The sequence below is a fragment of the Hemiscyllium ocellatum genome, unplaced genomic scaffold (assembly GCF_020745735.1).
Source record: "Hemiscyllium ocellatum isolate sHemOce1 unplaced genomic scaffold, sHemOce1.pat.X.cur. scaffold_1963_pat_ctg1, whole genome shotgun sequence".
Lineage (NCBI taxonomy): Eukaryota > Metazoa > Chordata > Chondrichthyes > Orectolobiformes > Hemiscylliidae > Hemiscyllium > Hemiscyllium ocellatum.
In genome coordinates, this window is record NW_026867927.1 from 58,431 (window position 1) to 86,058 (window position 27,628).

Below are 27,628 nucleotides of genomic sequence, written 5' to 3' on the forward strand. Positions count from 1 at the left end.
TTACTGTTGGTGATGATATGTCTAGATTAGAGTGGTGCTGGAAAAGCACAGCAGGTCAGGCAGGATCCGGGGAGCCGGAAAATCAACGTTTTGGCAAAAGGCCTTTTCCAGCACCACTCTAATCTCGGCTCTGGTTTCCAGCATCTGCAGTCCTCACTTTTGCACTGCTGGTGATTATATGTTAACCAAAAGCAAAATGGCATAATGATGATTTTGATGGTGGGAAGGTTGCTGTGATAACATTTCTGTGTCAGGGAAATGGGGAAAAAGAACGCTTCGCAGCTCACAGAAGGAGACCTGAAAAGCAATTACATCAAACCAAAGGTTCAGACAGGGAGGGAATATTTCCCTGGAGCTTGAGTAACTGGAAAGTGATGGTGTCCGTGACAAAAGGGATTTTGTTTTACAGTGGTTGAAAGTTTTAAAACTGTTATATTCAGACAGTTTAATTTATTTTCTTTAATTTTATTTGCTGTGCAAAAAACTTTTACAACATTTTAAAACCAAAATTTACAAACTTTGTGTTAAAGATAAATGTTAAATAAAATCCATCAAACCTACCCTCACTGAAACCTGTTGTGGAAGTGCAATCTCCTGGAGAATCCCTGCCCACTCCTTCCTTCCCGGGCTCCATGGCTACATACATACCTGGGAGATAGCAGCAGGAGGAGACCATTCAGCCTTTCAATCCTGCTCCACCATTCAATGGGAAACAGCTGACCATCCAGCTCAGTCTCCTGTTCCTGCTGTGTTCCAATCCTCTTTCATGTCTTTACCCCGAAGAACTATATCTAAGTCCTCCTTTGGCTTCACTGCCTTTTGTTCCAGTGACGTTGTGGTGTTCCTGTGTGGGTGTAGGCAGGGGTAATGTGATGGTGCTGCCTCCTGGAGGATGCACTCAGCGTCCCTCATCATCCTGCAGTAACATCAACTGGGTTTCAGCAACTAGAGATAGAAACCATTTCCAGGATATGGGCATCACTGGCTCAGCCAGCATTTATTCCCCATCTCTAGTTACCCTTGAGAAGATGGGAGTGAGCTGCTGTCTTGAACCATTCACAGTCCATTTGGTGCAGATAGACCAACAATGCTGTGAGGGAGAGTGTTGCAGGATTTTGGCCGAGTGATTCTCTATCTTTGGTTCTTCAAATGCTGGTTAACATAATCACAATCTGCACATGATTTTGAGATTTCAGTCTGCAAACCTTCACCATCTAGCACCCTGTATAAAGGAATATGTACAGATTAGAAATTCAGAGCAGACAATTCTAGCTTCTTTGGAATATCCTTTTCCCCTTTCTTCCCCGAAGCTGTAACCCTCCAGCCCACTTACTCTCTCCCACCATTCTGACTCTGCTACCCCCTAATGAACACCCTCCCCATTCTCATGGAGTTACTGATAAACAGATCCATGCCACCACTTCCCGTCCCTGGTCAGACTCAGCACCCTTTCTGGGTTCACTTCCTTTCCCTTCAGTTGCTGCAAGTCAATAATGTAACAGCAGAATGAAACAAAAGGAAACAGAAAGGGAGGTGGCAGATCCTGGATACAAGAGGAACCTTCAGTCTGGGAGAATGGGTCAGATTCTTCTTTGTTTCCCATTTGTTGATTCCCAGCATTACAATGAATTGGGGATGGAGAGTGGTCCTACATGGGTGTGGTGACCCTCTAACAGATCAATACCAGAAGCAGATGCATCCCTTCCCCAGCCAATCACAGTGTGAAATACTTTCTGCAAAGTATACTTACCTAAAGCACATGCTCCAAAACCCGCCCACATTCTGTACATGTACAGTGCGGGGTTTCCCCACACACGTGTGGTCCCTGCCATAGGGATTGTGGGTGTTGTAGTCCCCAAGAAGCCACTGGACCCCTGTCTCTGGAAAGTGTATGAAAAATGTGGACTGGAGGGTGTTGTGTATAGGATCCCCATTCAGACACACAGGACATATGGGCTGTCACTGGGTTTTACTGAGACACCTGCTTCCACAACCTGATTTTCTGATGTAAGGAATATAGATTCAGCCAACTGGGGCGTGGGAAGTGAATAGGAGGAGCAGATTTTAAGCAGAGGTGGCTCAATGGTTAGCACTGCTGACTCACAGTGTCAGGGACCTGGATTTGATTTTAGCCTTAGGTGACTGTGTGGAGTTTACACGTTCTCCCCGTGTCTGAGCGGGTTTCCTCTGGGTGCTCCCGTTTCATCCCACAGTCCAAAGATGTGCAGGTTAGGAGGATTGGATATGCTAAATTGCCCACAGCGTCCATGCCTGTGCAGGTGAAGCCATTAACCATGGGAAATACAGGGAATGGGTGAGTCTGAATGGGATGCTCATTATAGGGTTGGTGTGGACTCCATGGACGAATACCCTGTTTCTGCACTGTAGGGATTCTATTCTAATTTCATGAAGAAGAATGTACCTACCTCAATGTGCTGTGAATCTGTGGAATTCCCTATTCAAAATACAGTGGATGCCAGGACAATGAGCAGATTTAATGAAGAGATACAGATGTTGAATTTGCAATGAGATGAAGGGTGAGAGAGAGCAGGCAGGAAAACCCAGCTGAGACCGAGGTGAGCTCAATCATCACCGTATTAAATGGTGGGGCTGGTTCGAAGGGCTGCATTGCCTCTCCTGTACCCAGTGCTCATCTTCTTATGGTAATAACTGGAAAGCTGAATCCAAAACTCACCACCCTCCCCAAAGGAGTCATGATTTGGAGATGCTGGTGTTGGACTGGGGTGTACAAAGTTAAAAATCACACAACACCAGGCTGTAGTCCAACAGGTTTAATTGGAAGCACACTAGCTTTTGGAGCGACGCTCCTTCATCAGGTGATTGTGGAGGGCTCGATCATAACACAGAGTTTATAGCAAAAATTTGCAGTGTGATGTAACTGAAATTATACATTGAAAAATTAATTGTCTGTTAAGCCTTTCATCTCTGAGAATACAGTGATAGTTTGACTTCTTTCATGTGTAAATCACAAAACCCTTCTTTTTAAAGTTGCATTCTCAGGTTAGCTGCTAACAATGGTTTATAGTGAGACAATATGTTGAAGGTGTTAGTTCCCTTTGTTCTCTGCCTATGACCTGATGTTTAGATTGATCCTCTCTCCACAGTCACCACGCTAACATGGACTTGGCTGTACCTCAGTAATTTTCCCAGTCACACTGACATTTGAAATATTCACCCACGGCCAGAATACACACCTTCCGTTCCACATGAAAAAGGCCAATGATATTCAGATCGGCACGGATCAAGTAACTATCAAAACTGAAAATGAAGTTCAATTTAAATTTCTCATCTGCAAATCTGCCCTTTCAGTTCTCTACAACAGAGAAAACAAGTCACCACCGTTAACACAGGATGGAAATTCATAAGACAATTATAGTATTAAATTGCAGTTTCTTTGTTCCCCCAAAGCTTTAAATCTCAGTCTCACAATTTCTCTCTTCTGTGAACTGAAATCCAAAATAATCTCCTCACTCCTTCCCTCCACACCTAGTTCTAACTCTCTCCTCTCTTTGAATTCAGCTTCCTAGCTCCTGCCTACAGACTAAAAACCAAAAAAAGGGGTGGCACGATGGCACGGCAGCCCCACAGCACTAGGGTCACAGGTTCGATTCCAGCAATCCAAAGATGCGCAGGTCAGGTGAATCGGCCAGGCTAAATTGCCCATAATATTAGATGCATTAATCAGAGGGAAATGGGTCTGGGTGGGTAACCCGAGGGTCGGTGTAGATTGTTTGGGCCGAAGGGCCTGTTTCCACACTGTAGGAAATCTAATCTAATCAAATCAATGAGTCTGACTCGGAGCCTCCTGGGTGTTGGTGAATCCTCCCCACACCTCCCAGGGCTTCCTTCTGGGACAAAACGGACTGACTTTTTCCCCCCCAATCTGGAACCTCTTATTTATTCCCCTACTCCGATCCTCTGATGAGAACCATCCTGCACACACTGGCCAAATCATATCTGGTTGAATAAAAATGAACTAAAATGAATGTTCCTCTCCGTAACATCCCTGAATCTTCACCCGAGTTCTGATAACTTTCTGCAAAATACTCCCCCACTGATACGCCGACCACTTGTCCCGATACCAGGGGAGGGGCCATTCCCCTGGGTCCTGTTCCCAGAGGGAGGAAGGGAGTGAGCTGCCAATGAAAGATCAATCCCACACACCCACAGCCGCTCTCCCTGGCACTGACCCACCTTGCACATACACCAATTGCCCAGCACTGCGCCCATGCACCCATGCACTGGTCTCCCCTCCTGCTGAGCATGCTCCAGATCACACAGGAGCCTGAGTGATTGACAGCAGCCACTGCCCAATAGGGTGGAGGGAGCGGGGCTGGAGGACTGGGACAATGGGATTGTAAACAATGAATGAATGTGGAGGACACTGGGGGATGGACAGGTCAGTGAGGGACATGAGCAGTGCAGCAGCAGGAGGGGATCCTGGACAAACTGAGCAATGGGAGAGTCTAACAGGAGAGAAACTACAGGAAGGTTTTGTTTAGAGGCTCAGGCAGGGACAGCTGGGACACAGTATGGCCTGGTTGCTTGGGCAGGTTTTCCAATCAGCCACTTCAAAGATGCTGTCACTCAACTTTGAACCTGATCCTCCTGGTCCAGAGGTAAGGACACTACCACCATTTCTTGGTGGACTAGAGGAAAGAAGGGAAGATGTTCTCCGTCTCACTCACATGGAAACTCCATGAGCTCCTCCCACTTACTGTCTACGGTGGGGATGGAGCAGACAGAGCAGATGGGAGCAGGGTTAGGGATATAGGGACTGCCTTTGAAAAGGAACTCACTGTGTTGGTGATATTAATAAGACTCGATACACAGTCACTAACACAAAGCTGGTGTACGTGAACCTTATCCAGAATATGAACACCCATAACTGGGTGACGCAGACTCCAATGTACAGAGTTAAGTCCTGTATACTATTAACAGCTTTGTGTGTGAGAAATCACGTCTCATGAACTTAAGTCAGGGCAAAGCGGTGGAAATCATCTACATGGTCTTCAGTAAGGCGTTCAAGAAGGTTCCCCATGGGAGATTAGTTAGCAAGGTTAGATCTCACGGAATACAGAGAGAGAACGAGCCGTTTGGATACAAAACTGGCTCAGAGGTAGAAGACAGAGGGTGGTGCCAGAAGGTTACTTTTCAGATTGGAGACCTGTGACCAGTGGGGTGTCACAAAGGATCGGTGCTGGATCCACTAATTTTCATAATTTATATAAATGATTTGGAAGTGAATATAGAAAGTATTGTTAGTAAGATGACATCAAAATTGGAGGTGTAGTGGACAGTGAATAAGATTATCTCAGATTACAACGGGATCTTGGTCAGATGGTTGAGGATTGGCAAATGGAGTTTAATTCAGATAAATGTGAGGTGCTACATTTTGGAAAAGCAAATATTAGCAGGATGTATACACTTAATGGTAAGGTCCTCGGGAGCGCTGCTGAACAAAGAGACCTTGGAGTGTAGGTTCACAGCTCATTGAAAGCAGAATCGTAGGTAGATAGGATAGTGAAGAAGGTGTTTAATATGCTTTCCTTTATTGGTCAGAGCACTGAGTATAGGAGTTGGGAGGTCATGTTGCGGCTATACAGACATTGGTTAGGTCATGCTTGGAATATTGCGTGCAATTCGGGTCTCCTTCCTCTCAAAACAATATTGTGAAACATGAAAGGGGTCAGAAAAGTATTACAAGCATGTTGCCAGGGTTGGAGGATTTGAGCTATAGGGAGAGGATGAATACACCGTTTTCCCTGGAGCGTCAGAGGCTGATGGGTGACCTTATAGAGGTTTATAAAATCAGTAGGGGCATGGATAGGGTAAATACACAAGGTCTTTTCCCTGCGGTGGGGAGGAGGTACGATGTGGGGTGGGAGACAGAGGGGGGAGACCGAGAGGGGAGGGTGACAGTTAGTTTGTAGATCTACAACACAATCCTGTTCCTGTTTTCTCCCCATCCCCTTCAATCCCTCTGAAGGGCTCAGAGTAAGTGCACAGACCCTGGAAAATAGAGCTTTCGGGTGACCAAGTGCTGAAGGTTGCATTTGGGACGTTGACCTTTATTAGTCTGTGCACTTTATCAATAAATGGACCTGGGTTCAATTCCACTGTCCTGGATTCATGTCAGTGGCCACAGACGCGCCTGTCTCTGACCCTGACTACTGGATCCCCTGTCACTATAGCTCTGCCATTCTCCTTCCTCCCGTTCTGTGCAGCGGAGCTCTCTGTGGGGTCATGAACCTGGCTGTTGCTGATTTCCCCTGAGAGGCAACCCCACCTGTTCCCTCCCTTATAGAATCCCAAGCGGTGCACAATATCTGTATGAGAAGCGGAATGATCATGGGGAGTCCTGCACTCCCTTCCTGAGCCTTTTGCTTGATCTGATGGTCACCCATTCCCTTTCTGCCTGTGTAACCCTCACCTGCAGTGTGACTAACTCACTAAACGTGCCGTCCATAACATTCTCAGTATTGCTCCACAGTGAGTCCACTCTCAGCTCCAGGTCTGAAAAGCAGTTTCCCAGTAGCTGCAGATGGACACCCTTCCTGCACACACAGCCGTCAGGGACACTGGAAGTGTCCCTTATTTCCCACATTGTACAAGAGGAGCGCCCCACGGGTCTGAGGGCTCCTGTAACAATGTGTCTCTAGTTTCAGCTAGTTACTCCCATTAGGAGAATTTAAATGAGCAAAAACCTTCCTTCTCTTCCAACATTTCCATTATCATCAAAAGCCCCGATCTTTACTTAAGCTGACATTTTACACTTTAAAAACTGTTTTAAAGAAAACACTCAGCAGGTATCGCTTACAACTTGGCTGTTCCCTTTGGGACCATGTGAATTGCTGAATCGCCTGACTAAAACTGAAGCTGTGGTTCACCTTCTCCCTGTCTCCCCTCGCTCTATTTACACCCAACTCCAAAACACTCTCATTGAACCAAGCAGCCCTCACGGTGCAGCCCTGTCATTGTCATTGTCTGCTCACACCTACACTGCCCTCAGCCTCCTGTACTGTTCCAATGCATCTCAATGGGAGCTGAAGAACTGCATCTCATCTTTCAATTCAGCCCTTTGTAACCCCAGAGTCAATACGGACCTCAGCAGTTTCTGAATGAACAGACAGTTGTCAAAACCTGAAACATTCCACCCGAAATGGTGCTGGAATTTGAGTCCATAAGGAATTTTAATCAGAAGCTTGCAGGGAATTGAAAATGAGGAGTTCACAGGTTAACATCAGAAAGTGGGTGATTGGGTCTAAATCTGACAGTTCCTATGTAGAGACGAGGTGTAATTTGGACAAATCTGTGTTCCCTCTCAGGGCCCAGAATTGAGCACAAACCCAAAGGGTGATCCCTTGGAACATCTTTCTGCTTTTTGCTTGAAAAAAAAGAGATACTTTCCCACAGACAGAACAGACACACCTTTCTCCTTCCCCAGTTAAATGTCAATGGTATTCCGATCCTGATGACCCTGCTGACGATAGAAAGTTGATTTTGAGATCCCTGTCTCAATTATTCTCAAATAAAATCCTATAAAGTGAATTCACAAAATAAAACTCACAGTCAGTGCAGGCTGAACAGTAAAGACAAATACTTCTCTTGGTATGTGTTTGATGTGTAAATGCTCCTCTTCAAATCACCCCGACCCCACCCAGGAAGAGGATATGCCCATGCGCCTCGCTGTACCTTGTCCCCAATAAAGATGGTGGCCATAACCCAGAACCCATCACCGCCTGAGGCCCACAGCCGTTTTCCCATTTGCTGTAAACGTGGGACCAAGAGTTTCTAATTCAGGCCTAACTACCTGTACAGAGTGTAATTAAACCCTTCCAGTCTAAACTGATCCAACTCCCCTTTCCCGTTTCCTCCTTCTGCACACACTAAGGGTCATTCTAGGTCCAGTGACCCTCACTCAGAACTGACTGCAGCTGGGAAAATTAGAATCCCTACAGTGTGGAAACAGGCCATTCGGCGCAACAAGTCCACACTCACCCTCTGAAGAGTTTCTCAACCAAACCCATTCCCCGACCCTATTATTCTACATTTACCCTGACTAATGTACCTAACCTATACATCCCTGAACACTACGGGAAATTTAGCTTGGCCAATTCACCTTACTGCACATCTTTGGACTGCAGGAGATAGGGGGTAAAGAGTAAATAATAGGTGGGGACAGAGCCCAAAGAAAAAATAACATTTGGAAAGAAAGGAGTAGATAACAATCTGCTGGGAGGGTGAATAGCTGTGAATGGAGGGGACAGGAACCTGTGTCTGGCAGCAGCTGAGTGGAGGTGCTGGAAATGGCAGTTGATGATCTACGTTCTGCTGCAAAACAGACCCCGATCTTCCAGCTGCCTGCTACTTTAACACACGAACCTGTTCCCTGGCCAACATCTCTGTCTCATGCTTACTGCAGTGTTCCAGTGAAGCTTGATGCAAGCTGGCAGAACATTCCAGAACATTCCAAAACACACCATTTTTCAAGGACTGCAATTTCCCCTCCTACGTGGTCAACAATACCCTCCAGTGTATCTCCACCACTTCCCGCACCTCTGCCATTGAACCCCACCTCTCCAACTGCAACAAGGATAGAACCCCCCAGTCCTCACCTTCCACCCAGATACAACGCATCATCCTCCGCCATTTTCACCACCTACAATCAGATCCCACCGGAGATATATTTCCCTCTCCATTCCTTTCAGCATTCCACAGAGACCATTCCCTGTGAATCCTAGTCAGATCCATGCTCCCCAACAACCCACCTTCCACTCACAGCACCTTCACTTGTCAATACAAGAGGTGCAAAACCTGTGCCCACACCTCCCCCTCACCCCCAACGGACCATTCCCCATCCAGCAGAGATTTTCCTGCACATCCAAACACCTCACCTATTATGGCCTTTGCTTTCGATGTTGTCTCCTGGGACACCAACTTGCGGAATGTTTCAGGGAGCATTTCTGGGACACATGCACCAACCAACCAACCCCACCATCCTGTGGCTGACCACTTCAACTTCCCTACCCACTCCTCCAAGGACATGCAAGTCATGGGCCACCTCCACCACCAAATCCCAGCTACCCGACGCCTGGAGGAAGAAATTGGGACCCTTTAACCACAGAATCAAGGTTTCCTCATCTCCCCTCCCCTGCCTTATCCCAGATCCAACCCTCCAACTCGACACCACGCCCTTAAACTGTCCCACCTGTCCACTTTCCTTTCCAATTATCCACTCCACCCTATCTCCATTACCCTCTAACTACATCTACCCATTGCCTTCCTAGCCCACTTCCCACCAACACCACACATCCCTCTTATTTATCTCTCAGCCCTCTTACTTCCCACCCCACTCCCAATCCCGGCATTCCTGATGAATGGAATATGCCCAAAACGTCGATTATCCTTCTCCTGGGATGCTGCCTGACCTGCTGTGCTTTTCCAGCGCCACATGTTAACGCAAGTTGGAAGAACAACACCTTATCTTCTACTTGGGGACCCTGCACCCCTCTAGCCCCAGTATCAAAATCAATAATTTAGGTCCTGAACTCTCCAATGTCCTAGCGCCATAGCCTCTTAACCCACACACCAGGCCTTGTTAGTACATAACCTACCATTACACATTAGCTATAGTTAGCCACTAACAGTCCCCATAAACGGCTATTCACCCTGCCCCAGCCAGATCGTTATCCACTCCTTTGTCCAACTGCTCCCATCTCTTTGGACTCTATCACCACCTATCATTTACTCCTTAACCCCGATCTTCTGCATATATACCAACATTTTTTTTCAGTAGCATCAGTTCTGAGGAAGGGTCAGCAGATCCAAAATGTTAACTCCGATTTCTCTTCACAGATGCTGCCAGACCTGCTGAGCTTTTCCAGTATCTTTTGGCTGTTGAGTGAGATTTACAGCATCCGCAGTTCTTTTGTTCTAATTTACCAGGAATTTCTAATTTAAGTCTAGCAGCCTAAAACTGTGCGTTTATAAACCCTCCCAGTCCACAATAACTCAATTTCTTCCCCAGACTTTGCAGTCTCTCCCACTCCCTTCACACTCATGAGGACCTCTCTCACAGTGACACTGCGCCTGCACAGCTCATGGCCATGTGTTGGCCTGCTGGACCCACCCCAATTCACTCCCATTGGCCGAAGGATCACGCCAATTCTCCTATTGGTCTGAAGCTGCTGTCAATCACCTGGGCCCCATTGTGACATGAGTGGGCTCCTCCCAAGAGCATCGGATGATGAGGGGTGACCTCATAGAGCTTTCTAAAATCATGAGGAGTATGGATGGGAAAAATAGACAAGGGCTTTTCCCTGGGGTGGGGGAGTCTAGAACGAGAGGGTGTAGGTTTAAGGTGAGAGGGGAAAGATTTAAAAGGGACCCAAGAGGCAACTTTTTTCACACTGAGATGGGTGCCTGTATGGAATCTTCTGTTTGGGGAAGTGGTGGAGGCTGGTACAGTTACACCATTCGGCATCTGGATGGGCATGTGAATAGGAAGGGTGTAGAGGGATATGTGCCAAATGTTGGGATATCTGGTCGGCATGGACCAGTTCAACCAAAGGGTCTAATTCCATGCTGTATGTCTCTTGGACTCTGCCCTGGGATGAGCTTCATCATTCACAGTGAATGGGGCAGTAACGCAGAGCACAGGGGTTTGGGGCTATTCAGCTGTACTGGCCCCTCTGGAGATGGTGCCAGTCTATCCCAACTCACCTCCCATTTGTCTGTAGCCCTCCAAATCCTTCCTTAAAAAAGTTAAATTCCAAATTTGTTTTCTCAATAACTACTGAATCTGCGTCCAAACTGTTCCAGATGCTCAGAACTTAGTGAGTACAATAATCTTCACATTTTTAACCTGTTTTATTTGCCATTTACCTGAAAGTAGTTACTCAAAATTGTGACGTTAATAATTTCTCCGTCTGTCTCTCTGTAAATTAAATATCCTGGAAACAAATCTGCTCCTGGTCGAAATCCCTGCCTAACCTTCTCAGCTCCAAGGAGAATTAGTTGATCTTCTGCTAACTCTCCATAAAAGAGAAACCCATCTTAATTTTAGTAGTGCCATAAAGATGTACAGCAGAGAAACAGACCCTTCGATCCAACTTGTCCATGCCGACCAGATATCCTAAATTAATATCATCCCATATGCCAGCTCTTGGCCTGTATCCTTCTAAACTTTTGCTAATCACATACAACATCTCAAAGGCATAACTGGGTACTTGTACCTGCCTCCACACTTCCTCTGGCAGCTCCTTCCACACACGTACTATGTTCAGCTGGAAACATTGCCCCTTAGATCCCTTTTAAATCTTTTCCCTCACACCTGAAGCCTGTGCCCCCAAGCTTTGGACTCACATATCCTGGGAATAAGACTCTGGGATTTCATCCTATCCATGCTCCTCACAAATGTATCCGATGCTCCAGGGAAAACAGCCCCAGCCTATTCACCCTCTATCTATATAGCTCAAACCCTCAACCCTAGCAACATCTTTGCAGATCTTTTCCGAACCCTTTCAAATTTCATAATATTATTCCGATAGCGGGGAGACCAGGACTGAAAGCAGAATTCCAGAAGTGGCTGAATCAATGTGCTGTGCAGCCGCAGAATGACATCCCAACTCCACTACTCAATGTACTGACCAGTAAAGGCAAGTACACCAAACACCTTGTTCACTACCCTGCCTATGATTCCACTTTCAAGGAACTATGAACCTGCATTGAAAGGTCTCTTTGTTCAGCAACACCCCCCAGGACCTTCCCATTAAGTGTATAATTCCTGCCCTCATTTGCTTTTCCAAAATGGAGCACCTCACATTTATCTGAAATAAACTCGATCTGACAATCCTCAGCCCATTTGATTGAAGTACTCTGAGGTAACCTTCTTTACTGTCCAGTGCACCTCCAATTTTGATGTCTACTGTAAGCCTACTAACTATACCTCATATATTCACACACAAATCATTGATATAAATGATGAAAATCAGTGGACCCAGCACTGATCCTTACACCATATTGCTCATCACAGGCCTCCAGTCCGAAAAGCACTACTCTCCGTCCCCAACCTTCCCGCCAATTTGTATCCAAACAGCTGGCTCTCTCTGCATCCCATGGTGTCTAACTTGCTAACCAGTCTGTTATGTGGAACCTTTTTGAATGTCTTTCTGAAGTCCAAGTTAGTGATGTATGTACAAAGCCATGCTGACTATCCCTAATCACTTCTTGCCTTTCCAATTACATATAAACCTGTCCTTCAGAATTCCTTCCAACACCTTGTCTGCCACTACCCTCAGGCTCACCAGTGTATTGTTCCCTGGCCTTTCCTCATCACCTTTCTCAAATAATGGCTCCTGTCTTGCAGCACCTCACCTCCGGCTATCAGTGATACAAATCTCTCAACGAGGGGCCCGGCGATCACTTCCCACAAAGATTTGGGATACACCTGATCAGGTCCCACAGATTTACTCAGCTTTATGTATAAGACATCCCGTACAACCTCCTCTGTAATATGGACAGTTGTCAAATCATCACTATTTATTTCTCCAAACTCTCTCGCTTCCATATCCTCTTTCAGTAAAAGCTGACATGAAATCCTTGGGTAGTATCTCTCCCACCTTCTGTGGTTCCACAGACAGCCTTGTTGATCTTTGAGGGTCCCTATTCTCTGCCTGGTTACTCTTTTGTCCTTAGTGTTTTGTAGAATCTCTTTGGGTTGTCCTTAAACCTCTTTCCCCCCAAAGCTATCTCATGTATCCTTTTTGCCCTCCTGTTTTCCCTCACGTGTACTCCTATTGCCCCTATACTCCGAGGGATTCACTCAAACCCAGCTGTCCGTAGCTGCCATATCCCTCCTTCATCTTTTTGACCAGACCCTCAATTTCTTTAGACACACAGCATTCTCTACACCTACCAGACTTGGCTTTAACAGGAACATACTGTCCATGTACTCTTGTTGTCTCATTTTCACAGGCCTATGGAGGCAATGGCAGATGAGGACATGGAAACAGTCACTCTCAGTAAAGAGGTAGTGTTGGAAAAGATAACAGCCCAAAAGAACATGGGTCTCCTGGCCGTGATGGAATGCATCCCAGGGGACTAAAAGAGATGGTGAAGGGTTTATTGTCCTTCCTTGCTAGAGGGATGGTTATGCTGCAGTTGTACAGGGTGCTGGTGAGGCCACACCTGGAGTACTGTGTACAGGTTTGATCTCCTTACTTCAACAAGGATGTACTGACACTGGAGGGGGTGCAGAGGAGGATCACTAGTTTGAGTCGGGGGTTGAGAGGATTGGTGTATGTGGAGAGACTGAATAGACTGGGATTATACTTGTTGGAATTTAGAAGAATGGGAGGCTGTATTGGAAAAAATAAAATTAAGAAGGGAATAGATAAGATAGAAGCAGGGAGGTTATTTCCATTGGGGGGCGGGTCAGTCTAGAGAGCACAGCGTCAAAATAAGGGGGTATCTGATTTAGGACAGAGTTGAGGAGGAACTTCTTCAGCCAAAGGGTTATGAATCCGTGGAATTCCCTGCTGAGTGTAGCAGTTGATGTTATCAACTTGAATGTCTTTAAGGCAAAATGTAGATTTGCAAACAGGAATCGAATTAAGGGTTATGGTGAGAGAGCAGGAAAGTGGAGCCGAGGCCATGAAAAGATCAGCCCTGATCTTATTGAATGGCAGTGCAGGCTTGAGGGGCCAGATGGCCTACCCCTGCTCCTATTCCTTCTGTTCTTATGTTCCCACTTTCCAGCCGTCCCTTTACCTGGGGGTTGCAAAGAAATATTGAAAGTTCTTGCCTTGTACCATCAAAATTCACCTTTGTCCAATTTTGAACACCAACTTTTAGATCTGATCTATTATTTTCTGCAACTATTTTAAAACCAGTAGAATTGTCGTCAAAGAATCCCAAGTGTGGAAGCAGGCCATTCGGCCCATCACATCCACACTGACCCTCAGAGCCTCCTATCTTACCCCTGTAACGCTGCATTTCCCATGACCAATCCACCCACCTGCCCATCCCTGAACAATACGGCAATCCAGCCTGGATTCTCCACCCAACCTGCACACCTTTGGACTGTGGGAGGAAACCAGAACACCTGGATGAAACCCACACAGACAACCTCAATAAGGTGATCGTCCTGTTCTTATTTCCCAGTTCCACCCAAGTAATTTCAACGGGCGAACCCCCATGAATATCCTCCCTAAGCACAACAATAATGTTATCCCTACTCAAAAACACCATTCCACCTTCTCTCTTATCCCCCTTTCTACCCTTCCTCATATCTATTCCCTGGAACATTAAGCTACCTGGCCTGTCCAACCTAAGCCACGTTTCTGTCATACCCACTATATCCCAGTCCCATGTTCAAAACCATATCTTAAGCTCATCTGCTTTCCCTGTAAAACCTCTTGCATTGAAATAAATGCAGTGCAGTGCTATCAAAAGGACAGACTGATGGGCAGAGGGGGTGGGATGGCCCTGTTGATGAGGGATGACGTTCAGTCCCTTGGGAAAGGGGGATACACAGAATCAGGAGATGTAGAGTCAGATTGGAGGGTGGCTAATGTTATCCCACTTTTCAAAAAAAGTTGGGAGAGATAAAACAAGGAATTATAGACCGGTTAGTCTGATGTCAGTGGTGAGAATGACGCTGAGTCAATTACAAAAGATGAAATTATGGCTCATTTGGATAGCAGTAATAGGATTCGTCAGAGTCAGCATGGATTTACAAAGGGGAATATACTGACTTGGATTGAAAATTGGCTGGCTGACAGGAAGCAAAGAGGAGTGATAAACGCTTCCTTTCGGAATGGCAGGCAGTGACTAGTGGGGTACCACAAGGTTCGGTGCTGGGACCACAGCTGTTGATAATATACATTAATAATATAGATGAACATCTTAAACGTAATATTAGCAAATTTGCTGATGACACAAAGCTGGGTGGCAGGGTGAAATGTGAGGAGGATGTTATGAGAATACAGGTTAACTTGGACAGGCTAGGTGAGTGGGCGGATGCATAGCAGATGCAGTTGAATGTGGATAAATGTGTGGTTATCCACTTTGGAGGCAAGAACAGGAAGGCAGATTACTATCTAAAAGGAGTCAAGTTTGGTAAAGGGGAAGTACAACGAGATCTCGGTATTCATGTACATCAGTCAATGAAAGCAAGCATGCAGGTACAGCAGGTAGTGAAGAAAGCTCACTGCATGCTGGCCCTCATAACAAGAGGAATTGAATATAGGAGCAAAGAGGTCCTTCTGCAGTTGTACAGGGCCCTGGTAAGACCGCACCTGGAGTATTGTGTGCAGTTTTGGTCTCCACATTTGAGGAAGAGCATTGTGACTATTGAGGGAGTGTTGGGTAGGTTCACGAGGACAATTCCCGGAATTGGCGGAATGATCATATGTTGAAAGATTGGAGCGACTGAGTTTGTGTATACTTGAATTTAGAAGAATGAGAGGGGATCTGATTGAGACCTACAAGATTATTGAAGTGTTGAACACTCTGGAGGCAGGATGCATGTTCCCACGGATGGGTGAGTCCAGAACCAGAGGACACAGGTTAAAAATAAGGGAGAGGCCATTTAGAAGAGAGTTGAGGAGAAACGTCTTCACCCAGAGAGTAGTGGACACATGGAATGCACTGCCCCAGAAGGCAGTGGAGGCCAAGTCTCTGGATAATTTCAAGAAAGAGATGGACAGAACTGTTAAAGATAATGGAATCAAGTTTTATGGAGATAAGACAGGAACAGGATACTGATTGTGGACGATCAGCCATGATCATAATGAATGGTGGTGCTGGCTCAAAGGGCAGAATGGCCTATTCCTGCACCGATTGTCTATTGTACCTTGTCAGTCCGACCTCATTCTGTGCCTTGCCCGTGCCTGTCTAACTTCTCAACTGTACCAGCCTCAGGGTTACCTCCTTTCTCACTATCTCTTTAGGATTACCCCCACGCCCTCACTGGTTTAATGCCTCCCGAGTAGCACTAGCAAATCTCCCTGCTTGGATATTAGACACCTTCCAATTCAGGTGTAATCCATCCTTGTTATGCACGTCACCTCTCCCCCAGCAGAGATTCCAATGATCCAAAAATGGGAATCCTTCTCCCCTGTATCAGATCCTTGGCCACGCATTCATCTGCTCTACCCTGCTATTCCTGCTCTCGCTAGCATGTGGCACCGGGAGTAATCCAGATATTACGACCCACAAGATCCTGCTTATTATCCTCCAGGCTAATTTGCTATATTCTCTCATCAGTACTTCATCCTTTTCTCTTATGTCACTGGTACCAATGCACAGCGACCTCCCACTGATCATTCTCCCCTTTCAGAATATTCTGCACCCTCGGAGCCATCCTTCACCCAGACAGTAGGGAGGCACCACCCCACTCTGAGGTCTCACTATCAGCTACAGAAACTGCAGTCTGTGCTGCAGACTAGAGAGCCCCCTATCACCATCGATCGCGTGGAACCTGTTATACCTCACATTATACTAGATTCATTACACTAGTAACTTGGCTGTCAGTGCGATATTCCCCTGAAAATGTGACCCCCGACGCTTTCCAAAACAGTATACTTGTTGGAGATGGAAATAACCACAGGAGACTCCTGCACTACTTGCCTTCCGCTCCTCCATTTCCTAGAGGAAACCCATCTACCTGACTGGATCGGCAGTTTTCCTACCTTTCTGAAACTGCCACCTATCACACCCCCATGCTCCTGTAAATTCTTCATTACCTTTAACCATTGCTCCATCTGATCCAGGAAATCCTACAGGATTTGCATCCTCACTTCCTGCAGACAATCAGATCATTGAAACTTCCTTAATCTCCCACATCCAACAGGAAGAGCACATCACTGTACGAATGGCCATCTCTGCACCTTAACAGTCCACAGACCCAGAAAAAGGCACACAATCTTACAGCTTTACAAAACATGACTCTAGAATAAATTAGTACCAATATTTTATATTAAAAAACTTTATCAAATTATCATAAGATGTGTATTTAAAGAAATAAACTGTCGCCCTACTGAATGTTGTAGCTTTACTAAAATAAAACAGATTAAGATTTATCTTTGAAGGGACCGAAACCCACTGAGCTGTGAGTCACAGATGAACAGCACTAAACAGAACCTTCGGTCAAATTTGTCCATGCCGACCAGATATCCGAACCTAATCTTATCCCTCTTGCCAGCACCTGGGCCATATCCCTGTAAATCTTTCCTATTCATGTCAAGTATCCAAATGCCTTTAAAATACTGTAATTGTCAGCCTCCACTACTTCTTCTGGCAGCTTATTCCATTCAGGCACCACTCTCTGCATGAAAAAGTTGCTCCTTAGTTCCCTTTTATATCTTTCCCCTCTCACCCTCAACTTATGCTCTCTATTTCTGGACTCTCCTACTCAGGGAAAAGACCTTGTCTGGTTACCCTATCCATGCTACTAATGATTTTATAAACCTCTATGGAGGTCACCCCTCAGTCTCTGATGCTCCAGGGAAAGAAAGCCCCAGCCTTTTTGCTCTCTTTCTGCAGCTCAAACCCTGACAGTATCCTTGTAAATCTTTGTTGAACCTCTTCAAGTTTCACAACATCCTTCCGATTCACGGAGAACAGAATTGCACACAATATTCCAAAAGAGGCCTAACCAATGTCCTGTAATCACCTTCCAACTTCTATACTGAATGCTCTGATCAATAAAAGAATGTATTCTAAACATTTTCTTCAGTATCCTATCTACCTGCAACTCTACTTTCAAGGAAATATGAACCTGCACTGCAAGATATCTTTGTTCATCAACACTATCTAGGAATTTGCCACTAAGTGTATCAGTCCTGTTAAGATTTGCTTTTTTAAAATGCAGCACGTCACATTTATCTGAATTAAACTCCATCTGCCACTTCTCACCCATCTGAACAACATCCTGTTGTAGTCTGAGGTAACCTTCTTCGCTGTCCACTATACCTCTAATTTTGGTGTCATCTGCAAACTTACTAACTATACCTCCTATGCTCATATCTAAATCATATATATAAACGACAAAAAGTAGTGGACCCAACACTGATCTTTACGGCACTCTACTGGTCACATGCCTCCAATCTGAAAAACAACCCTCCACCACCACCCTGCCTTCTACATTTGAGCCAGTTCTGTATCCAAACGGTTAGTTCTCCCTGTATGCCATGAGATCTAACTTTGCTAAGCAGTCTTCCATGGGGAAGCTTGTCCAGTACCTTACTGAATTCCATAGATCACGTCCACCTCTCTGCCCTCATCAATCCTCTTTGATACATCTTCAATTAACTCAATCAAGTTTGAGAGACATGCACAAAGTCATGCTGACTATCACTAATCAATCCTTGCTTTTCAGTATACACATGCATCTTGTTCCTCAGGATTCCCCCAACAACTTGCCCAGGCTCACCGGTCGTTAGTTCCCTGGCTTGTCCTTACCACCTTTCTTAAATAGTGGCACCATGTTAACCAACCTCTAGTCTTTCGGCATTTCGTCTGTGATAATCGATGATACAAAATATCTCAGCAAGAGGCCCAGCAGTCACATTCCCAACTTCCCACAGAGCTCTAGGGTACACCTGATCAGGTGCTGGGGATTAACCAAGCTTTACAGGTTACAAGACACCCAGCACGTCCTCCGCTGTAAGATGGACATATTCAACTTCTATTTTCCCACATTCTATATTGCCCATGTCCTTCTCCACAGTAAACACTGATGCAAAATATTTTGTTAGTATCTCTCCCATCTCCTGCGGCTCCACACGTAGGCTACCTTGCTGATCTTTGAAGAGCCCTATTCTCTCTCGAGTTACCCTTTTGTTCTTAATATATTTATAAACACCCTTGGGATTATTCATAACTCTATTTGCCAAAGCTATCTCATGTCCCCTTTTTGCCCTCCTGAGTTCCCTCTTAAGTATACTCCCACTGTCTTTAATGCTCAGGATTTTTTTGGTATTTTTGGATTGGAATAAATGCAAAATATTACATCTTGATAAAACAAACGAGAGCAGACTTACACTAATTAAAAACAGGGCATCGAGGAGTGATATGGAACAAAGAGGCCGAGGGGTTCGGGTCTTTCAAGTCTGTGTCACATGTAGACAGGGTGGTTAAGAAGGTGCTTAGCACACTTGTCACCATTGCTCAGACCTTGGAGTACAAGAGTTGGGATGTTATTTTGGATGTTGGGGAGGCCTTTTCTGGAATTCTGTGTCCAGTTCTGGCCATGCTGATATCGGGAGGACATTATGTATTTGGAGCGGATTCAAAAGCGATTTACCAGGATGTTGAGGGGAATGGATAGTCTGAATTATAAGCAGAGGCTGGATAGGCTGCGACGTCTTTCACTGGCGCGCAGGAGGCTGAGGAGTGACCTTATTAGACTCAAATCATGGATGGGTGGTATCAGTAATGTGAACAGCAGGTGTCCTTTCCAGGAAGGAACCCGATTCAAGACTGGGTACACAGCTTTTAAGGTGACAGCAGAACAGCTTTAAAAAGAGATTCGGGGATTTTTAAAAAATATTTGTTCAGACAATGGTTTGTGTGTGGAATGAACTATCAGAGGAAGTGGTAGTTGTGAATCAAATTACAATTTGAGGGTGGCACAGTGGCTCAGTGATTAGCCCTGCTGCCAGGGCCCCAGGTTCGTTTCCAGCTTTGGACAACTGTCTCTGTGGGACTTGCCCATTCTCCCAGTGTCTGCATGGGTTTCTTCCAGGGGCTCCAGTTTCCTCCCTAATGAGAGAGCAGCCCTATGGTCTGGGAGGACAATGCTGCCTTTCCCTTTTACACAGTGATGCCACTGTGTCTCTGGGATGGGGAGAGGGAATGCTGAAGGGGTGGATGGGACACCACTACGGCACAGTGCTTTGTCCTGGAGGATGTTCACTTTCTTTAATATTGTTGGGGGCTGCACTGATGTAGGCAAGTGGAGAACGTTCCAACACAATCCTGATGTGTGTCTTATAGAGAGCCGTGGGCGGCATGCTGGCACAGTGGTTAGCACTGCTGCCTCACAGCGCCAGAGACCTGGGTTCAATTCCCGACTCAGGTGACTGACTGTGTGGAGTTTGCACGTTCACCCCGTGTCTGCGTGGGTTTCCTCCGGGAGTTCTGGTTTCCTCCCACAGTCCAAAGATGTGCGGGTCAGGTGAATTGGCCATGCCAAATTGCCCCTAGTGTTAGGTAAGGGGTAAATGTAGGGGTATGGGTGGGTTGCGCTTTGGCGGGTCGGTGTGGACTTGTTGGGCCGAAGGGCCTGTTTCCACACTAAGTAATCTAATCAAACAGACACTGGGGAATCAGGGGTTTGGGGAAACTGAGGTTGTTCTCCTTGTAGCAAAGGCAATTGAGGGGAGCTGTGACAGAGGGATTTACAGAAATTATACATTATAATAATAAACCTTACACCCATCAGCTCATTATACAAGGATTACAGGACACACATAAAAGGTTTGGGAAGATTCAAAGAGAACTTTTATGCAGCAAATGGGATTCAGATGGAATACAATACTCACACACAATGCGAATATCCAGGTCCTGATGAATTGACTAATTCAATCAGAGTTTGGTGTTACAATGACTGAGATTACCATCTGAATGTCCACCTGTAGTATCCTGTAATACAAGTTTATAAACTCCATCACTGTCAGTTCAGGTTAGAAACTCACACCACCCCCTCCTCCTGGCCCAGGATGACTGGACACATTACCCCTTGTGGAGGTCAGCAGTCAGTTCAGGGGGAAACCTCTGTGGGTTTCTGTGAGTTTCCACACTGGGATTTCATGCGACTGAACAGGGCAGATTTTTGACACATGGGACAGAATATTCCAGGAGTCAGTGAGATGCGGAGAGCAGGATTTGCTTCTTTTTTTTCCCTTCCGTGCTGCCGCTGTGCCTCATCAATAAGACATGGGGGGGGGGGGGGTGTGAAAGGTTCATGCAGCTCGATGGGCAAGTTGTCTCCATTCTGACCAATGGGCAGCAAGTTCCTCCCATAGAGTATCTCTAAAAACAGAGCATCTCTGCATGCTTCACACTGCCCACTGTTCCCAGTAAATGTTTAGAAGAATGGGTGGGGGGGGGGGGGGGGAATTCCTAGAAAAGGCATAACTGTAAAGTGCTAAGAGGATTGTGAAGAGAGAGAGATACACAGGAGAAGGGGGCAACAAGTTGTCAGATGGAGTATAATTTGGGAAGATGTCAAGTCGGTCAGTTTGGAGGGGACAATAAGAGAACAGAGTGCTATTTACATGGTGGAATCTGTAGAAAGCTGCACCAGAAAGGGATCTGGGGTAATTGTGCAGGAAACACTGAAAGCCAGCAGATTCTGGGCCAGTCACGAAATCAAGGGTTCTGTTTCGGATTCACCAAGTTTAAGGTAACACAGACACGGGTAAGGGGTTTCAGTAGCAATGGAGCTGGGGTGAGGTGGAGACAAGCAACGTTTCAGAGATTGGAATTCCTGGTGTTTGTGATTGTGTAGATGTCTGATTAGAAGGTCACCTTGAAGTCAGATATGACAGCAATATTGTGAAGAGTCTAGTTCTACCTCAGACTGCACCCAGTGAGAGGGAGGGGCTCAGCAGTAAGGGAAAGGAATTTGTATTAGCAACTGAAGGTAATGGATTTAACCGTAACAATGTTTCATCGGAGGAAATTGCAGTTAATCAAGTAGTGGGAATGTGATAAGCAGTTTGATAACTGAGTAACAATGGAGCAATGGAGAGGGATGATGGGGAGGGAGAGCTGGGCATCGTCAGTGTACATGTCAAACCTCACACTGTGCTTTTAGACAATGTCACCTCCTGGCAGTATGTAGGTGATAAACAGTAGGGACCAAGGATAGATCCTGGAGGGACACCAAATACAAGGAATTCATAAAGGAAAGGGAGAGTGGGGATGGAGCAGGATTTACAAATGATGGTGAGGTTAAATGTTAGTTTTTTTTTTGCAGAATGGATGAGAAGGACATAACCAGAAAAGACAGACAGACAGAACAAGGAACAATATCTGTGAATTGGCGAGGGGGGAGTGACGGGGAGGAAACAGAGTTGGAATGTCTGTGGTTTAGCGAGACTAGGAAAAGATCAAGATGAGCTCTGATAAGGCTTGACAAGAGGAGAAAGATGTAAGTTTGGGACAAAAACCAGGAACACCATGTGAGGCAGTTTGTCTCAGTGGGCTAGTGGGATGGAGGGAAGCAGCAGAGGCAGCTGGTCGGATTGTCTCAGTCTTAGTGACAGAGAAACTCAGTGTGCTCCTTGCTCTTGTTGTTGGAGAGAAGGATGGAGGAGACAGGATGATGGACAGTGTTTACAAAGAAACAAAACCAGGGTTAGTGATGTTTAAAATGAGTGAACAAACCTAATGTATTTAACTTTTATCCAGAATATTAAAATGTACAACTGAAGTCCCTGTTCGAATCCCAGCTCGGCAGACGATGGAATCTGAATTCATGAAATAATAACGAATTAGGAATCTCCTGATTTCCAAGGAACTATTGTCAATGGCAGAAAATATCCTGCCAACCTGACAGTCGCCCAACAAGCTACTCACTGCATTAATCACTGCAAAGTCTCAACAAAGGAATGAAACTGGATGGACCACTTGGCATCTAACAAGGCACCAGAAAATACAACCACAGAATCAGCCCTCTCGGCTCTGCAACATCCTGCTCACTAACATCCGGGTTTTTTGTGCCAAAACGTGGCGAGCTGTCTCACAGACTAGTCAAGGAACAGCCTGACATAGTCATCCTCACAGAGTCATGCCTTACAGATAATGGCTAGACACCACCATCACCATCCCTAGATATCGAGAGTGTGATGATGGAAAAGCATAACAAGGTGAGGCAGCATCTGAGGCCAAGGAGAATCGATGTTTCGAGCCTAAGCCTTTCATCAGCCTGACCTGCTGTGCTTTTCCAGCACCATACTCTCCACTCTGATCTCCAGCATCTGCAGTCTTCACTTTCTCCTGAAATCTCTGGATATGTCCTGTCCCACCAGCAGGACAGACCAGGCAGAGGCGATGGCACAGTGATGTACACACCTTTTGCCCTGGGAGTACTCAGCATTGACTTTGGACACCAGGAAGTCTCATGGCTCCTGCTGATTACCACGTACTGTGCTCCCACGGCTGACGGATCAGTGCTACTCCATGTTGAATAACACTTGGAGGAAGCACTGAGGCAATAAAATGGTGACAAGCCTACTCTGGGTACAGGATTTCAATGTCCTCTACCAAGAGTAGCTCAGCTGCAGGATTACTGACTGACTGGTCGGGTCCTCAAGGACATAGCTGCTCAACTGAGTTTGCAGCAGGCGGTCACGGAACCAGCAAGATGGAAAAACATACTAGATCTTTTCAGTATGAATCTATCAGCTGCAAATGTATCTGTCCATGACAAGAGCGACCATCCCACAGTCTTTTTGGAGACAAAGCCTCACCTTAAAGTTGAGAAAAACCTCCCTTGTGCTGAGTGGTACTATCACCATGCTAAATGGGACAGATGTAGGATCTCAAACTGGATATCTCTGAGGCACTGTGGGATAACAACAGCAACAGAACTGTACTCCAGCACAATCTGTAATCTCATGGGTTTGTACATCCCGCACTCACCCATCACAATGGACAGGAAAGGATGGCATGCCATGAGCAGCACCAGGCATACCTAAAAATGCAGTGCCAACCTGTTGAAGCTACCAAACGGGACCATCTGCATTTTAAACAGCATCAGCATCAAGCAACAGAGCTAAACGATCCCACAACCAATGGATCAGATCAGAATTCTGCCACACCCACTTGTGAATGGTAATGGACAATTAATCAACTTGTTGCAGGAAGCACAACAGATATCCCCACCCTAACTAACGGAGGGATCTCACACATCCATGCAGCATTTGCAGCAATTCCCAGCCAGTTGCAAAGTGGGATGATCCATCTCAGCCTTCAACAGTGGTTTCCAAAATCACACACGTGAGTTTTAAGTCAGTTTGACTTAGTTCGAATAAGACCAAGAAATGGTTAAGTAGTGTAAAGGCTATGGGTCCTGCTAACATTCTGGCAATTATACTGATAACTTGTGCTCCAGAACTTGCCACCCACAAAGCCACGTACCCATCCAGCACTGGCATTGACTGACAATGTGGAACATTGCCCAGGGATGTTCAACACAAAAACACAGGTCAACTCCGACCCAGGCAATTTCCCTCGATCAGCAGGAAAGTGATGTAAGTATTCATCAACAGGGCTATCAAGCAGCTGCTTAGCAACAGCCAACTGAGTGACACTCATTTTAGGCTCCACCAGGGCCACTCAGCTCCCGATTGTGTTACCACCTGATTCACAACCTGACAACCAGCTGAATCCCAGAGGTGAGGTAAGAGTGACAGCCCAGTCCCACTCCAACACCACTATTTCTAGCTGATTCCACCCTCATCTCAGCTCATATACTGAAACTCTCATCCATCGTGTGTTATCTCCAGACTTAAATTATCCAAACACACTCCTGGCCAGCCTCCCAAATTCAACCTCCCTGTAATCTCAAGAAAAATTGAAAGCTCTATCGCCCACGTGCTCACTTCTCCCCAAATATGTTCACCCGTCAAAAGGCTCCTATAAGCAACAACAATTTAAAATTCTCATTCTTGACTTGATTCCTGGCTGTTCTCATCCCTAGCTCCATGCACCACACATCCTTTGAGACCTCGTCAATCCATTTACTTCGAGACTCCTAATAATTTGTTAATTCATTACTTCAACTGTGTAGCTGATTCTACAGTTGCTAAAGCAACATGGTCTGGAATTTGCAGACAAAACATCACAGGTCTGCGTTCCACCTTTAAGACATCCCTCAAAACCTGCTTTTTGGCAATGCTTTTGGTCACCTGACCTAATATCTCCATCTCTGGCTTTATATCTAAAATTCTCAATGATATTTTATATGAAATTATAAGCATGATAATAAAATTACAAACTGTTCTTGGTTTGGACATTATCTTCAAATCATCACTGTTGCTGTAATGAATAATCTGTAATGTCTCTTACCCAACCACATTGTGGGAGCACCTTCACCACACAAACTGCAGCTGTACAAGAAAGTCAAGCATCACCCTCTCCCCAGGCAACAGGGCTTTGGCATTAATCACTGGGATCTGTGGAAAGAGAAACACAGTTCAAGGGGGTGCAAAATGCATGACAGGGAATGAAAGTGGTGCAGAATTTGATAGTCAGAAACTGAAGGAAAACACACTTGTATATTGGAAAAAAGAATTCTTGACTCAAAAATATTCAAGACAAAATAATCTGATAATAGAGCAGCACATGGTCAGGGGCTGGGCCACGTGAAAAAATCATTTACAAATGGTCTGTAAAAGTAATAATACAGTACTAAACAGATCAAAAATACCCCCATGGTTGGAGACTGAGGAAGCTAGACATTGACAAAGTGGTCCTGAGGGAGCCCAGAGGTGAATCAGAGCAGGATTGGCTGCTGTCATCACAATGACTCTGTACTAGAGAGAGGCTGCACATGCGCCTGGCTGCACCTTGCCCCCTACAAAGATGGCGGCCCGCACGTGTCCAGTGAATCGTTGTCCCGAATAAAGATGGCGGCGCTCACTCAGCCCTGCAGCCGCTGAGGCAATTCCCCATTTACTGCAAACACGGGACTGGGACGTTCAAATTTGTGTTTTCCGACATGCACAATTTGTATGTAAAACCTCTCCGCTCATGACATCACAGCTTCTCTCACATTTCCCTGATTATTTCTTTCCTTACCGTATCCTTTCTCTCTATAACTTCCCAAGCATTTATTACAGCTACTCTGCGTCGGGCGCGAGGGTGATCACATGGTTTACCTTAGCTCCGCCCTTCATTCACTGTGATTGGTTGGAGGATCAACCTCCCGCAAGGTCCTCCAGCTCCGCCCACCGTCCTTTCATTGGTCCGGTGCTGACATCAATCACCTGGGGTCACTGTTGGCTGGAGCATGCGCAGTGTGTCCTGCTTGTGCTGAGATGTTGGGTCATGTGATGGGAGGTAACAACAATGACTGCAGATGCTGGAACCCAGATTCTGGGTCAGTGGTGCTGGAAGAGCACAGCAGTTCATGCAGCATCCAAAGTGCAGAGAAAAAGCCCTTCATCAGGAATAAAGGCAGTGAGCCTGAAGCGTGGAGAGATAAGCGAGAGGAGGGTGGGGAGAAAGTAGCATAGAGTCCAATGGGTGAGTGGGGGGGGGATGAAGGTGACAGGTCAGGGAGGAGAGGGTGGGGTGGATAGGTGGGAAAGAAGACAGGCAGGTAGGGCAAGGCCGGACAAGTCATGGGGACAGTGCTGAGCTGGAAGTTTGAATTAGGGTGAGGTGGGGGAAGGGGAAATGAGGAAACTGTTGAAGTCCACATTGATGCCCTGGGGTTGAAGTGTTCTGAGGCAGAAGATGAGGCGTTCTTCCTCCAGGCGTCTGGTGGTAAGGGAGCGGCGTGAAGGAGGCCCAGGACCTCCAATTCCTCGGCAGAGTGGGAGGGGGGAGTTGAAATGTTGGGCTACGGGGCAGTGTGATGGATTTGTTGGGGTGTCCCGGAGATGTTCCCTGAAGCGCTCTGCTAGGAGGCGTCCCCAGTCTCCCCAGTGTAGAGGAGACCACATCGGGAGCAGCGGATACAATAAATGAAATTAGTGGATGTTTAGGTAAAACTTTGATGGATGTGGAAGGCTCCTTTAGGGCCTTGGTTAGAGGTGAGGGAGGAGGTGTGCGCACAGGTTTTACAGTTCTTGCGGTGGCAGGGGAAAGTGCCAGGATGGGAGGGTGGGTTGTAGGGGGCGTGGACCTGACCAGGTAGTCACGGAGGGAATGGTCTTTGCAGAAGGCGGGAAGGGGTGGGGAGGGAAATATATCCCTGGTGGTGGGGTCTTTTTGGAGGTGGCTGAAATGTTGGTGGATAATTTGGTTTATGCGAAGGTTTATAGGGTGGAAGGTGAGCCCCAGGGGCGTTCTGTCCTTGTTATGGTTAGAGGGGTGGGGTGTGGAGGGCGGAGGTGCGGGATGTGGACGAGATGTGTTGGAGGGCATCTTTAACCACATGGGAAGGGAAATTGCAGTCTCTAAAAAAAGAGGCCATTTGGTGTGTTCTCTGATGGAACTGGTCCTCCTGGGAGCAGATATGACGGAGAAGGAGGAATTGGAAAATGGGATGGCATTTTTGCAAGAGGTCGGGTGGTTGAGAGTTTACTGAGGGTAAGAATTCCCTTTGCGTGAGCTCTGCAGTAGATTTCCTTTATTCATGGAGGGCACTGCCTTCCTACTCATTACTGTATAGCTGTGACTGATGAATCAATGCCATTTGAATCAGTACATAAACACCCCATTTTCACAACATCTGAGATCTTTAGCACATTGTATCACACTCTTCTTTGGAGACAAATAAAATGAAACGGAGCCTCAAGGAATCGGAGCAGGCATAGGCAATTCATCCCTTTCAGCTTGTTCCCCATTCTGTCAGATCATGGCTGGGCCAACCCAGGCCTCAACACCTCTTTTATGCTTGATCCGCATAGCCTTCAACTGC

The 27,628-nt window shown here is 46.2% G+C and overlaps 1 long non-coding RNA gene across 1 annotated transcript; it reads right to left on the bottom strand.

Annotated features, from left to right (window-relative positions):
* Positions 1-478: 478 nt before the first annotated feature.
* LOC132810811 (uncharacterized) lies at positions 479-25,926 on the bottom strand. The gene is made up of 4 exons (XR_009643110.1): positions 25,840-25,926; positions 25,108-25,214; positions 20,574-20,673; positions 479-1,222 (listed from the first exon to the last, which is right to left on the bottom strand). It is a non-coding gene; the product is annotated as an uncharacterized LOC132810811 (long non-coding RNA).
* Positions 25,927-27,628: the final 1,702 nt, after the last annotated feature.